The sequence below is a fragment of the Tachysurus fulvidraco genome, chromosome 17 (genome assembly GCF_022655615.1).
Source record: "Tachysurus fulvidraco isolate hzauxx_2018 chromosome 17, HZAU_PFXX_2.0, whole genome shotgun sequence".
Classification (NCBI taxonomy): domain Eukaryota; kingdom Metazoa; phylum Chordata; class Actinopteri; order Siluriformes; family Bagridae; genus Tachysurus; species Tachysurus fulvidraco.
Window position 1 is genome coordinate 15,830,426 of NC_062534.1, and position 12,572 is coordinate 15,842,997.

Sequence of the window (12,572 nt, forward strand, 5' to 3'; positions counted from 1 at the left end):
CCATATAATACAAGACTGACAAGACGAGAAGCCCATTGATGGCTGTAAAATAACGTATGCATAGTTTACGTGCAGATCAGAGAAAGCTGACATTTACAATTACGTGCAAATCTATCAGACACTAGCAGCATGTAGATAGAGGAATTTCAAATGCTATAAAAGCATATAATAAACTGTCATATAAGAAATGAAACTGAAACCTGCTGATAATACTCACGCTAACGATTACTTCAATTTGATTTAAATTGGAAAATTTCAAGAGCACAAATTTTTTAAATCTTATTTTTCCTGCCATATTCTAAATAATAGTTTAGTTGTTTTTTTTCCCCTCAAGTATCAAATTAATTCATTTTGGTTAATTTTCAAGGCAGCAAGTGAACTTTAATTTTTTATGTTAAACCATCTTAAAATGTCTTATAGTCTGGGAAAAGTTTAATCTCAGTTTGGGAATAGAGAATGGCACATCTTTCGATATGATTGCGTACTAATATAGAGGTAAAAAGTTGAGTATTTATTATCTGATTGGTCAGCCTAATCTGAAATGAGACAGCTATGACTAGCTCCATCTTGTCAGCTTATTGTAACTAAAATGCAAACTCTAGTATAAACCTCTCCTGATGATTTAGTCTCAAGAGACGCAACACTTTTTTTCTGGTGCAAATGTATTCATATTCTTAGGACGTCCAGTTTTCTTGCAGCCTCAGAGATGATACACAGAGATGTCAAATGGAGGAGATTTATGAAATTTCCTGTCCACTGTTGCTATTATGTAAATGTGGACAGTGTGGGTGTGTGGGCTGAGTGTCATTCTTGAGACATTAGAACTTGAGGCATTAGAGGGGAAAAACACCAGTGGTATAGAATACTAAAAATGCAGAAAAAAGTACAGAATCTTGTAGGTATAGCTGTTACGGCTTGAGAGGATGTCACCAGATTCTTCAACAGTAAGCAATAAATAAAAGATAGAAAGTAGGTAGTTATATTGCAGTGCAGTGAAATTCCCTTCCTCCGAAAGAGTCTTTAATCAAGTAACTTCTCTGAGCTGGCATCATTAGTGTAAATTCAAGTCAGCACTTTTCCATATTGCACTGATTTGTGCTGCTGAATAAATATTGACATAATGACAGGTGTAGATTAGCAGACAAACATTTTAACTGATGTTGTTAGACTTTGCTAGACTTAAAGTTAAGTAATATATAGACACACTTCAGATATTCTGTCACACTTCACGACTGCAATTTATTAATGTGAGCCATGGCATTATTCAGCACGATCCAAATTGAGGCACCTGAATCAAGGGAAAATGTGAAGAGAAGATTCCCATCTCACTTGAGAATTGAGATATTAAATATTCACCTTCAATACTGTTATCACTGGTAATAACATAGAAATGGTATATTAGTCACAAGACAATATACAATGTATTAATAGCAAGAACACTGAGGATTCAAAAGGTTGGCTGGATTATTAGGCAAAATGATTGAATACATGAATATAGATAATACATTCATAAATGCTGTTTAATCAAAACTTTTATTAGAAACTTCTAAAAAGTTAATTTATTATAAATCCATGCTGGTAAATCTCTATTAGCGGTGAATTAAGGCTCATTTTATTCACTTTCCAAAGTCTTTCTAAATGATTACCATTTTGGTATAGTATTGTGTGCATTATTAGGATCCTGTGCTCTTACTGCGACAGTTTGGGTTCGATTTCTGGGCAGGAACCAACTTGACCACTGAGGGATTAACTTTCAGTGCTGGTCCAAAGACCGGATAAATTGGAAAGGTTGTGTAAGGGAGGTCCTTCAGAGTAAAACCTGTTACACATCAAAAATATATGAATCGGATGATCTGCTGTGATGACAATGAACAGACAGCTGAAGGACAACAACAACAACAACAACAACAACATGCATTATAAAACAGAAAATATTATTTTTATATACTTTTTACTGTATATTAAATAAGGGGATAGTTTTTATTTACACTACTTACACAAAACAAAATTTTCTCTAATCCATATTGCTGTCTCTTTATTATTATTATTATTATTATTATTATTATTATTATTATTATTATTACAAAAAAGTTTTCACTGTAATGTTGTAATATTTATCAATCTATTATTAATGAATGACAAATCATACTTCTTAAATCAACTATTTATAGTTACTTTTAATATTGTGGAATGTCTGCAAGACAAGTTAGTCCTTGTAGATTTGTTGTCAGTTCAATGTTGACAGTTGTTTTAACAGCTATATTTAACAGTCATTCTAAAACCCGCCTGTCTCTTGAAGTTAATGACAAAACAAATGGAGTTTGTCATGTTCCTGAGAAACCCAATAGCACAATGTGCCTTAGATTATGTGTAGTGTCTGCAATACAAGAGTCTCTGAATGGGCAGTTACCATAGAAACAAAAGCATGGTAGAATAAGGCCATTAATATAAACCTGTGATTGAAATTACAGCTGGAGCTACAACCAAAGCCGTGCTCTTAGGAAAATTCATCAGCACCTTCTGACTAGTCACATCTGAGTATAATGAGCTGTGGCAGCATGGGCGTGACTGGGTATCAGCTGCGGATAGAGAGGAATTGGTTGAATCAGAAGGTAAAACATGAGTCCCATCTGTGTGTGAGGTCACCAGGTTACTTATACAGTAGGTGCTTTGATTGTTTTGGGGTTGTTGTTTTTTTCAGGAGAGAATGCTCTGAACCAGAGGAAGGGAGATAAAGCTGACAGAGGTCACACACAAGTGTTGTTAAAAACATGCTGAAAAGAACTATTTGAAAAATCAAGTGAGAAACAAAGCTATGTCAATATCCACTTGTCTTCTGAGTCCTCCTGCCCACAGATATTCACATGCTGCTGAAATGCAGGGGACAGGCTTATATTATGTGTGACCTGTTTCAGCTCTGTCTCACTCTCCGTGGTTCAAGACATTTTTTTCTGACAGAACCTATAAGTATCCTGTCTGTAAGCATACACAGGTGAGAATCATCATATTTTATCTGCTGTTTCAAGCCTCCTCCTCTTCATCCACAGCCGACGCTAGACCAAATACCTGCCGTAAAATGAGTGTTTAGCTAGAACATTTGCAACCAGAATCATCAGATCTGAGCTCAGGATTGGTGTTTAGAAGGGTAACATTTTTGCTTCACAATTTTAGAGTTCTCCCGTGCCTCTGGGGTTTTCTCCGGGTACTCCGGTTTCCTCCGCCGGTCCAAAGACATGCATGGTAGGTTGATTGGCATCTCTGGAAAATTGTCGTACTGTGTGATTGCATGAGTGAATGAGAGTGTGTGTGCCCTGCGAAGGGTTGGCACTCCGTCCAGGGTGTATCCTGCCTTGATGCCTGATGACGCCTGAGATGACGCCGGGCACAGGCTCCCGTGACCCGAGAGTTCGGATAAGCGGTAGAAAATTAATGAATGAATTTTGAGTGCAAGGTTTGATCCCGAGCTCCAAAACTATGCAGATATGTCTATGCTAGATTGTCCCTAGGATTGAATGGGTGTTTAAATGTGTATGAATGCTGCTCTGAATGAGTCTGATCTACTGTAGATAAAGTGGTTAGTAATCAAAACACTCCAGTTATCAGACTTTCAGAAATGTGTCCCAAATACACACAAACACTTCAAAAATGGGTTGTTGAGATACAGAATACATTTTCAACCTCAGTGCTACTCCATGACTAGCATGAAAACAGCCAGAGTAAAGTATGCAGGTTTGCAGACTCATCAGCCTTTTGGAGGAGTGAAAGGCTTAGTGACCATTTGACCATCTGAATCCCTTAGATGATTTGTAGACTGGACTGAAGATGTATGTCTGGGCAAGTAGGCACTCAATGCTGACTGAATTACACTAGTTCTATCAGAAAGAATAAGTAAAATGCAGTCACGAATTATTGTAAGAAGCTTGTGGAAGGCTACCCCAAGAGTTTGGTTCATGTTCAAGCAATTAAAAGGCAATGCCACCAAATCCTAACAAAGAGAATTCAGATATACTGTATGACAGTAAAAAAAATTGCTATGGAAATTACATACTGTAGGTAGTCTAGATGACAGTAAATGTATTGTAACATGAAATGTCTTTAATCTAGGTTAATGCAAAATGTTGGCTTCAAAAACATTGTTTTCCTCTAAAACATTTATTCAAACATTTCAATTAGACAAAGGTCGTATTCTTAAGAGAATAAAGAGTAGAGAATAAAAAGTAGTTTATTAATCACAAAAGGTAAATTTGGTGTCACAACAGAATTTATATAAACATACTTAACTCTCCAAGCTATTTATATTCTGAGACTGAGATGTCTGCACAGACTAACTCTATGTTAACTATTACAATTGGGCATGTTTACAACTGTGGTCATAAGAAAAGTCATAATTAAACTGGCAGTGTGTGTAAGAATGCGTTAGAGTGTGCAGTGACACTACGACACTATTGCAGTGTAGTAGTTCTGCATAGTTATGCAAAATCTGGTCATAATCCATCATCTTTAATGTCTACATAGCTTCCAAGCCTCGTGGATTCATTTTGGATTCGCATAGCAGTGAGCAAGCTGCCGTTGTCTGCTGGAGAAGCAGATCTGATGGTAGGCCAGTATTGCATGAAGATGGGTGTTTGCACTTGTCCATGTCCTTTAAAAAATGTAATGTTGAATTCTGTAGGCCTGTTTGCCTTGTAACTTATTTTAACGTGATCCTTCACTCAGGCCTATAACAGGGGTAAATTTGAAATTGCATCCTTTCAGGCCAGAATTCCGGTAAGGATATAAATCTTAAAATGCCATTTTTGTGTAGCATAGCAAACACAAAAGTGTAACTGAAAATTTACTTTGCTGTTTTATAATGTCATTTAGTTTAATTTTTGACTGTTTTTTTTTTTTTTTTTTTGTAAACAAGCAAAACTTCGATGTGAAAGTGGTCAAGAGACACATAACCAGTGCATACACGAGCAATTTTCTATTGTTATATTACAAAACTTAATAATCTATTGTTATTATTATTATTATTAGTAGTAGTATTATCCTTATCATAATAATAAGAATAGAGTGGTAATATGGTTGATGTTTCCAGCCTGTGCTGGTGACACATCACATGCACATCACAGATATATTGTGATGTTTTTCATAAGTGTACCTGGAATAACTTTTATGACATTTTATGTATTTTTTCCAAAATACCTTTCTTGCTTTGTGCAGTTGCATTCTCTTTAAGCCCTCATGTTAAAATCATGTGACTCAAATACTTTATTCATTTAAACAGGTATTTTAGTTAGAGTAACATGCTCGATTACAGATCCTATATCAGGACCCTTATGTTTAATCACATTCAGTACAAAATCTAAAATAAAAGAAATGTGTTGTGAAACAATGAGAGCATGCATGGTTAACTCAAGTCTACAGATGATGCCACTTGCTTGTTTCTTTAAAACGTTCTTCAGCATGTTAACAGCTCTCACAGTGACAATGCAATCTGTTTTTGACTTCAACTCCACTTTCAACCATTTCAGCATGGTTGACCATTTAACTTCTGGATAAACTGAAGCAGCCCAGTGTATCTCCATATATCAAGAATATATCAGACTTTCTCTTTCCTCAGCACAATAATAATAATAATAATAATAATAATAATAATAATAATAATAATAATAATAATAATAGATTATTAAGTTTTGCTCAGATATAACTGTATTTTTACTTCCCATATACAGATACAAATATTATTATATTTTTGTAAATAATCACCACTTCTAGCTTTATAATTTATAAAGCACTGCCAGTTTTTACACATTTAGTATTTAGCATCATATGATTTACATACTTTGTTTGTTACAAATACTATTTATTACATACAGTAGTGTTACTGCATTTTCACGCTGTATTTTATTGTAATTGACATATTTCATCACCAAACTGTATTTCATTTATATGAAACCTCACTAAAGGAAGATCTGTACAATACGGTATTCTGATTATGATTCAATAGCTATTCATGTGCTATTTGCAGATTGGATCATTTGCTGGAGTATGGATTTCAGTTACTCTGGGACATAGATCAGTTGCTTAATTAAAAACATTTGCATAATATATGCTTGAAGGAAATTAGATAAAATCAAGAAATATCATTTATTTATGCATACAAAATAGCCTTTTTGTAATAATTAACAAGCATTTTTTAATTTCAATATTGTAAACATTTTTCCTATCAATTGTGTGCCATTCTCATCTGTGTTGAATTGCTTTGTTTCATTATGATAGTGCATGGCTACCAGCCCTGGAAGGTCCATTTCCCACAAACATACATCTCCTGCTGTTGTTTTTCTGTCTATTTTTTTTTCTTTCATATTATCTTTCCATTTGCTTTGACCTGAGATGAGAACCCTGTCTTTAGTCTATATGACAACCTTGCAAACCCTGTAGTCTCTGTATGAGTCAACATTGTCTGGGGAAATAAGTACACTGCATATTTGATTCTCTCATATAACAAGACACAAACAGACTCAAAGCATTTCTTGGTCCCCAGTGAAGCCATTTGAAATGCCATTTTATATAAACACCTGTCTCCTTTGATACTGATGGAGAGTTCACCCCTTTCTCCCACCTTGCTCTCTGTTTTAGACATGATTTACTGCTGTGTTGTCACTTTTCTCCTTTTCCTTCAGCCTCCACTCATTCTGCCATTACTGAATCGACTCCACTGACAAATGTTTTTCAGTCCAGAATGAAAGATAGTTTCCATTACTGAGGATTTTATTGGAGCTAGCTCTGCATCTGAAGAACATTTGATTGTAAAAACTAGAAAACATAGAGAAGAGAAAATTATGAGTACTAGTATCTGTTGAGGTTCCGTTCAGGTTAAAACAAAGAAAATATAAGAAATTAAGAAACATAAGAAATGGCAAGTTGTTATTTAAGTTGCAGGCTAGAGAGAATGTTTATGCTACCACATACAGTATATAAAGCAGCATCAAGAAGCAAATTTTATCAGCAAACCTTTTCACCATGAGCTCATGCCCCATTTCACAGCACCTGATCCTGACTGTTGTTCATCTAGGGAATATGAATGACTGAATAACAAAGCCTGTCAGTTTGCATAGTTTGGTAGATGACCATATTATATCCAGCAAACTGCCAAATGTTTTGTTATATTAAGATTCGACAGAAAATTATTATGTAAAATAAAAAAAAACTAATAAAAAAAAATAAGGACAGTTAATATAGGACTCACTTGATTCTATCAAACACAAGTGCATTTGGGTTGATTCATCTCACCTCATCTGTAACCCACAATGTTCCCCTGTCAGTCATGGTACACGTGCATTGTGGAAACTAATATTGTCACTGGCTAAAACAGAAGCACAGGACACTTTAGCTTCTGAACAAGTGCAGACCCGAGTACTAGTTGCATCCACATTCATGGAAATCACAGCACAGTTCCAGTGCAACCAAACTCACTAACCTTTTTCTGCAGGCAGTCTCAGGTTTAGTACCACGATGTTTCTGGTTTCTGGTCTATTGTTAAAGCTTTCAAATTACCAATTGTTCATGAAAACTGTGCTTTGTTTCAGACTAAGCTCAAAGTTTAACTCCTTTAAAATGAATGAAAAGGAAAAGATGGAGACACGAAATATGCAAAATAAAAGTTTATTTTGGTTTTCTTGGTAAATGTGAAAAAGAGTACTGCAACTCCTCTGATGTTGCTGTTAATTTTGTTGTTATGAGTCCTAAAACCAAATAGTTCTAACATTACACTGATCAAACTCAATTCAAGTACATATTCCATAATGAGATACTCATACAGAAAACACTGTCTTTCTCTCACTATCATTTTTCCTCCCACTTTTGCTTTCCTTCTTCTTCATCTTCCAGGAAGACACTGACACTACACACAAACCCATCTGTCCTTCTGTCTTCTGCAGTAGATGCCATATTGCTATTCCAAATCACTACCCTTGAAATGCTTGCTTGTCTTAATGTTATTCCTATTTATCAATCCAAATGCAGAGGTGTTCTCAAGGCTGTCTAAGCAATCACCCAACACTATTGTGCAACACTAGTAGAGTGCTGTGTGGAAAGCCAAATCTCAATCCATTCCAATCCCCATAGGAATAGCTCTTGGTTGCTAATGCAGGAAAAAGCCCATCTGGAGCCCACTTGGCCTTAATTACAAACTTAATTGATCAGCAACAAACTCATTAATGCAGCAACAATACAAACTAACAACATCTGTCAAAACCAGTATATGTCTTCTGAATGTCTTTAGTTAGTATAGCTAAATCTAACTCTAATACTATTTTGTCCTAAGATTGTTTATTTTTGGCATGTCAGCGTGCGTTTTTTGGCAGTAATTGAAAAATTGTATTGTCTAAATCAAGCTTCTCTGAAGCAGCACTGAGATCTGAGCAAATATCTGCATGAGTTTCCAAACTGTCTGTGCCATAGGAGTGTGTTAATTGGCAGCAGATAACATCGTTCTGGAAATAAATTCAAATTTCTTGCTTGAGTTTAGTAAAAAATGGATTTCTGAAGGGTTCTAAGCTTCCAAAGATTAAAAAAAAGAAAAAACATTTGGAAGATTTTCTGATGAGGGAACATTTGACAGTGACTCAAACATTTTAGGGAAGTTCTACAAAATATAAAAAAAAGATATAAAATATAAAAAAAAGATAACAAAACAAACTCCTTAATTTATGTCAATAAAATGCCTAAGAAAATAGAAAGAATCTTTAGATTATTGTGTGAGGATGTTGTTGTTCGTACTGTATGTCAGCTGCTCTCGTTAGGGGTCACCACAGAGTAACATCTGACCCACATACACTGTATGGTCAGCCACAGATTTTACACCTGACACCTTTCCTAATGCAACATGTCTGTTTTTATCCAGCCTTGGGAGTGCACTGTCTTGTGACCCACCCAAGGATTGGGTTTGTTCCCTGCTTGGCAGTGAAAGCACGGGATCCTTAGCCACGAGACCACAGGTGAACTCATTGTATCTATTGACTATGAAACTGTTACTTGGTTACTGTGTCTTTAAAATTTTTATATCACATAATTTCTCAAACATCTCTTTTAAAATGTCTATATAATACTTTTTTTTTCTTAAGAATCTGAATGTATGTTTAGAAATGGTTACAGAAATGTTGTTATTTATGCAAACAAGATTTTGTCAGGACAATGAAGGCATTGCCAGTGCCAGTGAATCAGTAGCTTTCAGTCTTGCTCATACTGCAGAAAAGTTATTTTCGATTCAGAATGCACTGTCTTTATGTCCATACGGTCATTTTAGATCACACAGGCTTAGCAGCACCAGAAAGTTGGCAGCAATGACTGACTATTAGAACGGGCTATAGTTCAGGTTTAGACCTGCAGCAAAATCATAATGAATCTGTGACTCCATCTGTGGACCAAATTATAATACCCTCACTGGTTAAAAGGGCAAAAAGGGACCACAGGAATATGGATATTTGGGTTCTGAAACGAATTTGAAGTCTGCTTTTCTATTAACAATATAAATAGAGTACATATCCCAGAATTCAGCACAACCAACATGCCTGGCTACTGAGGCTACAATACTCAAACTCTCTCATGTTCATGCTTACCAGATTGATTACACCCACCTGGACTCAATCACCTTCATAACACACACAGTAAACACACACACACACACACACACACACACACACACACACACACACACACACACACACACACACACACACACACACACACACACACACACACACACACACACACACACACACACACACACACACACACACACACACACACACACACACACACACACACACTTCTGCACCTGTCTATACCAAGCCTTTGAAACAGTTTTGTCTCTCTGGTTTTGATCTAGTTCTGGTTTCCCCATTCTGTGATATTCTGTCTAACCCAGTTCATGTTGTTTTTACATTGCATGACCTCCAACTGTTTTTTTTTTTACTTCATTGTAAGATTGCATCTTTGTTTTGTTTGCTATAGTTATAAAGCCATTGAGTACCTGCACTCGCATCCTCAAGTGATTCCGAACAACATAATCACCTTATTCCTGAAGAATTGCATGAGTACACTACAAATTAAATTAGGTCTCAACATTGATTGGTCCTTGCTGAACTTTCTTACAGCTCACTTATCAAGATTGAAATAGTGAATAAGCACTGATTTGTTAGAACATAGTGAACTAAGGCTTTTTAGTAACAGTAGGTAACCCATATATATCATGCTTAGATTACAACAATTTAAGAAATTCATGGAAAATTCAAACCAAATTTCAAACACCCCCAAGTATAATCTAGATCTATATCTTACACAAGTGCTGTTTTCTGCCTCAAATTATTGCCAGACATGGGTTCACTTTTTCTTTATTTTTCCCTGAACATCATGTAAGCTATAACAAATAGCCAGTATTTGAGTACTGGTGCTTTAAGCAGTTACCCATGTGCATTCCTAGATGATATTACTCACAATGACAGTAAACCATAACCTGGCTGAAGAACTTTTTTGAAGCAACTTGTTGAGCATGTCTTCCTTTCATCCATGCACTCACCCACCTTTAGGGCTTGACCTACACAAGGTCATGTGGAACCTCTGGGCACTCAGGGTGCAGGCTAGGATCAATCCCCCAAACCTGAAGGTGTAAGTCATACATGCTAACCACTAAGTCACTGTGCCCTGATTGCTAACTTATTGACATATATGATATGCTTTTCATTTATATAATTACAAACACATTTCATGACATTCAAAAATGCCTTTTTAAATTGGTGGATTCTTTGCTAAATTTTCAGTCATATATTATCATTTCTAAGCTGTTTTATTGTGTCATGATTTTATGTGACATCAAATTGTCAAGAGGGCAAAATTCAGTATGTTTAATTTGTCCTAAAAGAAAGTGCTTGTCTTTTTCTTTACCAGTGGTAGTCCCGAATTCTTTAAACAAAAAATATATAATACTGTATACAGTGATAGCCTCATAGGCATGAATTGCATGCAGGTAAATTTACTAATCATCTGAATGGGCTGGCTCGAAATTCAAGATCAGCACCTGCATAAGCATCGTGAATTGCGTGTCATTAAGAAAAATAGTTTGAGATTTTACTGTGCATTTTTAATTGTCACAGAAATGCATATTTATGACCATATTATTGCTTCCTTAAGCAAGCAGCCAGCGGAGGCAGTTAGCTATAAAACATTACAAGACATTCACAAACTAGAGATTACAAACTTGATATTTGGTAAGCCATTACCATTTTTTTGCATAGTAGGCATTTTGCTGATAACCTGAGCTGAACTGCTAATTTCCTTTGCAATTACTGTATTCTAACAGAAGGGTTTATTCCCTTTAGTTTCTGGCTCTTAGATACGAAAATAAAATAAAATCTAAAAAATTAGGCTCAATTTCATTGTTTTTACTAACTTGTCTCTAATTTGTTTTCTTTAACCTCTGTTGTCTAAACAGCATCAAGGTATTTTAGACAAAGTAGAGAAAGTGTTTAACAAACTTGGTTTTACATCAGAAAATTGTGTATATGTATATATAATTGGTGTCCTAAATTTAAGAATATTATTGAACTCAAAACTGAAGAAGATATTGTTGCAATCAATTGACTTATTCATATATAAGCTGCTATTTATTTACAAATTGACTTTTCTACATTAATTTAAAATGAGCATACCTGTTTCTGGACATTTCTGTGCATGTTCAAATTAAAATGTGGAGTTAGCGAGGATGTGGAGTTCTTGTTGCAATACATTACATGCTAAGAAGTAAAGCTGTAAAGGGAATTTAGTTCTTGTTTGCCTCAGAAAGGCCAAGGTAAAGACCATAACCTTTAACAACCAAAATAATTACAAATCTCATATCAAACTAATATGACTAATGATGACAGTGTGCAAACCGAGACTAATTACAAAATGCAAATGTGAGCTCACTACCTTTTTTTAAATAGACAAGGTCAGTGAAATGCCCCTTTAATCTTTGAAGCCCAATAGGCTGTAACAGTCATGTGTCTTTTTGGAAGTCTGGAAGTAATTCAGCAAACTGCATCTGTAAAATTGTTCATTTTTAAATGTTAATCAAACTAGATTTTTATTCATTTTTGCTAGTATTTTATGCATTAGGAAAAATGCATAAAATACATGCATTAGTGTCTCTGACTTTTTCTCTAGAGAATTTGAGAATCTGATTACAGATTCAACCTATAATGAGCTTCCTCCAACTCCTTCATCCATAACAATGGAAGAGCAAATAAGCAGTACATTTATCAGAGCATGTTTATGTGATTATGGACAGGAGGCTTGGCTGACTGATTTAAGCATAGGTTTATTCTGTCACAGTGGGCAGATTGGTTATTTTTTATGAATTCGATCATTTCTTACCTTAGATCAGAGAAGTGAGGAGAACATATTAAGATGTAGTGGTGTGTAGTGGATGCAGTAACATTCTGGTATTTAATCCATTTTGCTAGTATTCTGTGACCACTCGGTGTTATGAGCTCTGAATTTAAATGTAAAATCAATTGTTGTTATGCTAATATGTATGGTTAACACAGTGT